General features: G+C 40.0%; 4 non-coding genes across 4 annotated transcripts; all 4 read left to right on the top strand.

Annotated features, from left to right (window-relative positions):
* The first annotated feature begins 13 nt into the window (after positions 1–13).
* Positions 14–86, top strand: TRNAR-CCU (transfer RNA arginine (anticodon CCU)). The gene has a single exon. It is a non-coding gene; the product is annotated as a tRNA-Arg (tRNA).
* Positions 87–2,320: 2,234 nt separating this feature from the next.
* Positions 2,321–2,393, top strand: TRNAR-UCG (transfer RNA arginine (anticodon UCG)). Its single transcript has one exon. It is a non-coding gene; the product is annotated as a tRNA-Arg (tRNA).
* A 1,520-nt stretch (positions 2,394–3,913) lies between these two features.
* TRNAR-UCG (transfer RNA arginine (anticodon UCG)) lies at positions 3,914–3,986 on the top strand. Its single transcript has one exon. It is a non-coding gene; the product is annotated as a tRNA-Arg (tRNA).
* A 795-nt stretch (positions 3,987–4,781) lies between these two features.
* Positions 4,782–4,854, top strand: TRNAR-CCU (transfer RNA arginine (anticodon CCU)). The gene has a single exon. It is a non-coding gene; the product is annotated as a tRNA-Arg (tRNA).
* Positions 4,855–5,000: the final 146 nt, after the last annotated feature.

Here is a 5,000-nt window from a genome sequence, read left to right as displayed (position 1 = left end):
ACTATGCATGTGTGCCTCAGTGGCCTAATGGATAAGGCACTGGCCTCCTAAGCCAGGGATTGTGGGTTCAAGTCCCATCTGAGGTGATAACAAATATCCTCCCTCTTTCTTTTCCAGAAAAATAGGTAGATTTATTACATGCTTCCTCTCAGAAGTTTATGAGGGATTAGGTACTTTGAAACAGTCCCATTTTACTTGTGTACACTTCACAGTCATGTTAGTGTTCTGAAACTGCAAAGTAGATTCTTAAATGCCTATTTTTGTGAGATGCATTTTCGACCGGCCAGAACATATTCCTTTGGAAAAAATGATATGAATTGGATTGGTGTGAATCTTGTTTCTAGAGGTGGTGACAGGCTTTCAGCTACTTGAATAGGTCAAGCCAGGATTCATAAAACTTATACAACCTATGTGAGTGTGAAAAATTACCATATGCAGGAAGGAGCAATTTGTACTACTTTCAAAACAGTTTCACTCCACGTCTGGAAACGTCCAGAGCTATGTAGAGCATACAAATGAGCTTTAAACTCATGAGGAAAGAGGTTTGTATGGAAAAAGGAAAACAAAAGCATATCGTACTCATAAAATTCTCAATATATAGATTCCAAAAAAGTGCTTCCAGCGAAAAGAGCTGAAAGAACACTATGAGATGTAAACCTGAATACCTTTCAATAATATGTTCTCCATCCATGCATACCACCTACATGATAAAAATCATGTCAGGTGGACGGATGACCGTGTGGCCTAATGGATAAGGCGTCTGACTTCGGATCAGAAGATTGAGGGTTAAAGTCCCTTCGTGGTCATTTTTGGCCAATGGTCACACAATCTGCTTTACATTCAGAGTGGAAAAAGTCTTTTCCAATACTCTTGTAGTCCTCACTTTCTCAGTACTAATCATTAATAAAGTGGAGTACATACTGTAAACTCATTCAGGTTGCATCTTCAGTCTAACTACTTGTGCATTTTAGTGGCATTAAAAAGTGCTTCTATGCCGACGCACTGAATAAGTAATAGGTTTGCAGAATTTTGACGTGACAGAATGGGTTTTTAGCTTAAGTGTGTGTAGAAGAACTGCAAGGTGTGTGCCTATGTGTGCATAGAGTGGTACATGTGTAAAATCTGTATGATTTGGGCAGTTAAAGTGCTGATTTTGCCTCCGAGTAAGAAAAGTACTACACAAAATGTATAAAGGATCGGCACATTGGCTGCCTTTGCTGATGCCCCCTTGCCTAATTTGAAGTGCAATGGTTAAGTTGCAGAGTGTGGTTGAACTTGGTTAGGAGACTTAGTGCCTCTTTCCATGTCCTACTGATGATAAGGATGGCTTGATACCATTTTCTAAGCCCAGTATATTGAGAAAAGAAGTAAGTGAAGAAGAAGTGTGGAGTCGAAAGTGGTTCTCCAATTTCTCTCCACTTGCTAAAATTGCAAAGTCTCCATTAAAGCATAGAAGAGAGCGTTAAAGTCGGGGATGGAAGAGGATGAAAATGGGAAGTTTACTTATAGAGAGAAGTGAGAAATGCCCTGTGTGCACACACCGGTGTCTGACCATAGAATACATTTAAATAATGCCTCTAGAAAAGTGCTATGCATGTGTGCCTCAGTGGCCTAATGGATAAGGCACTGGCCTCCTAAGCCAGGGATTGTGGGTTCGAGTGCCATCTGAGGTGTTAACAAAAATCCTCCCTCTTTCTTTTCCAGAATATTAGGTAGATTTATTACATGCTTCCTCTCATAAGTTTATGAGGGATTAGGTACTTTGAAACGGTCCCATTTTACTTGTGTACACTTCACAGTCATGTTAGTGTTCTGAAACTGCAAATTAGATTTTTAAATGCCTATTTTTGTGAGATGCATTTTCGACCGGCCAGAACATATTCCTTTGGAAAAAATTATTTGAATTGGATTAGTGTGAATCTTGTTTCTAGAGGTGGTGACAGGCTTTCAGCTACTTGAATAGGTCAAGCCAGGATACATAAAACGTATACAACCTATGTGAGTTTGAAAAATTAGCATATGCAGGAAGGAGCAATTTGTACTACTTTCAAAACAGTTTCACTCCACGTCTGGAAACGTCCAGAGCTATGTAGAGCATACAAATGAGCTTTAAACTCATGAGGAAAGAGGTTTGTATGGAAAAAGGAAAACAAAAGCATATCGTACTCATAAAATTCTCAATATATAGATTCCAAAAAAGTGCTTCCAGCGAAAAGAGCTGAAAGAACACTATGGGATGTAAACCTGAATACCTTTCAATAATATGTTCTCCATCCATGCATACCACCTACATGATAAAAATCATCTCAGGTGGACGGTTGACCGCGTGGCCTAATGGTTAAGGCGTCTGACTTCGGATCAGAAGATTGAGGGTTCGAGTCCCTTCGTGGGCGTTTTTGGCCAATGGTCACACAATCTGCTTTACATTCAGAGTGGAAAAAGTATTTTCCAATACTCTTGTAGTCCTCACTTTCTCATTACTAATCATTAATAAAGTGGAGTACATACTGTAAACTCATTCAGGTTGCATCTTCAGTCTAACTACTTGTGCATTTTAGTGGCATTAAAAAGTGCTTCTATGCCGACGCACTGAATATGTAATAGGTTTGCAGAATTTTGACGTGACAGAATGGGTTTTGAGCTTAAGTGTGTGTAGAAGAACTGCAAGGTGTGTGCCTATGTGTACATAGAGTGCTACATTGGTAAAATCTGTATGATTTGGGCAGTTAAAGTGCTGATGTTGCCTCCGAGTAAGAAAAGTACTACACAAAATGTATAAAGGATCGGCACATTGGCTGCCTTTGCTGATGCCCCCGTTGCCTAATTTGTAGTGCAATGGTTAAGTTGCAGAGTGTGGTTGAACTTGGTTAGGAGACTTAGTGCCTCTTTCCGTGTCCTACTGATGATAAGGATGGCTTGATACCATTTTCTAAGCCCAGTATATTGAGAAAAGAAGTAAGTGAAGAAGAAGTGTGGAGTCGAAAGTGGTTCTCCAATTTCTCTCCACTTGCTAAAATTGCAAAGTCTCCATTATAGCATAGAAGAGAGCGTTAAAGTCGGGGATGGAAGAGGATGAAAATGGGAAGTTTACTTATAGAGAGAAGTGAGAAATGCCCTGTGTGCACACACCGGTGTCTGACCATAGAATACATTTAAATAATGCCTCTAGAAAAGAGATATGCATGTGTGACTCAGTGGCCTAATGGATAAGGCACTGGACTCCTAAGCCAGGGATTGTGGGTTCAAGTCCCATCTGAGGTGATAACAAAAATCCTCCCTCTTTCCTTTCCAGAAAATTAGGTAGATTTATTACATGCTTCCTCTCAGAAGTTTATGAGGGATTAGGTACTTTGAAACGGTCCCATTTTACTTGTGTACACTTCACAGTCATGTTAGTGTTCTGAAACTGCAAAGTAGATTCTTAAATGCCTATTTTTGTGAGATGCATTTTCGACCGGCCAGAACATATTCCTTTGGAAAAAATGATATGAATTGGATTGGTGTGAATCTTGTTTCTAGAGGTGGTGACAGGCTTTCAGCTACTTGAATAGGTCAAGCCAGGATTCATAAAACTTATACAACCTATGTGAGTGTGAAAAATTAGCATATGCAGGAAGGAGCAATTTGTACTACTTTCAAAACAGTTTCACTCCACGTCTGGAAACGTCCAGAGCTATGTAGAGCATACAAATGAGCTTTAAAGTCATGATGAAAGAGGTTTGTATGGAAAAAGGAAAACAAAAGCATATCGTACTCATAAAATTCTCAATATATAGATTCCAAAAAAGTGCTTCCAGCGAAAAGAGCTGAAAGAACACTATGGGATGTAAACCTGAATACCTTTCAATAATCCATGCATACCACCATCCATGCATACCACCTACATGATAAAAATCACCTCAGGTGGACGGATGACCGCGTGGCCTAATGGATAAGGCGTCTGACTTCGGATCAGAAGATTGAGGGTTCGAGTCCCTTCGTGGTCGTTTTTGGCCAATGGTCACACAATCTGCTTTACATTCAGAGTGGAAAAAGTCTTTTCCAATACTCTTGTAGTCCTCACTTTCTCAGTACTAATCATTAATAAAGTGGAGTACATACTGTAAACTCATTCAGGTTGCATCTTCAGTCTAACTACTTGTGCATTTTAGTGGCATTAAAAAGTGCTTCTATGCCGACGCACTGAATATGTAATAGGTTTGCAGAATTTTGACGTGACAGAATGGGTTTTTAGCTTAAGTGTGTGTAGAAGAACTGCAAGGTGTGTGCCTATGTGTGCATAGAGTGGTACATGTGTAAAATCTGTATGATTTGGGCAGTTAAAGTGCTGATTTTGCCTCCGAGTAAGAAAAGTACTACACAAAATGTATAAAGGATCGGCACATTGGCTGCCTTTGCTGATGCCCACGTTGCCTAATTTGTAGTGCAATGGTTAAGTTGCAGAGTGTGGTTGAACTTGGTTAGGAGACTTAGTGCCTCTTTCCGTGTCCTACTGATGATAAGGATGGCTTGATACCATTTTCTAAGCCCAGTATATTGAGAAAAGAAGTAAGTGAAGAAGAAGTGTGGAGTCGAAAGTGGTTCTCCAATTTCTCTCCACTTGCTAAAATTGCAAAGTCTCCATTATAGCATAGAAGAGAGCGTTAAAGTCGGGGATGGAAGAGGATGAAAATGGGAAGTTTACTTATAGAGAGAAGTGAGAAATGCCCTGTGTGCACACACCGGTGTCTGACCATAGAATACATTTAAATAATGCCTCTAGAAAAGAGCTATGCATGTGTGCCTCAGTGGCCTAATGGATAAGGCACTGGCCTCCTAAGCCAGGGATTGTGGGTTTGAGTCCCATCTGAGGTGATAACAAAAATCCTGCCTCTCTCTTTTCCAGAAAATTAGGTAGATTTATTACATGCTTCCTCTCAGGATTTTATGAGGGATTAGGTACTTTGAAACTGTCCCGTTTTACTTGTGTACACTTCACAGTCATGTTAGTGTTCTGAAAC

This window comes from Triturus cristatus, chromosome 4_1, assembly GCF_964204655.1.
Source record: "Triturus cristatus chromosome 4_1, aTriCri1.1, whole genome shotgun sequence".
NCBI classification, from domain to species: domain Eukaryota; kingdom Metazoa; phylum Chordata; class Amphibia; order Caudata; family Salamandridae; genus Triturus; species Triturus cristatus.
This window is presented reverse-complemented; position numbering and strand designations above follow the sequence as displayed.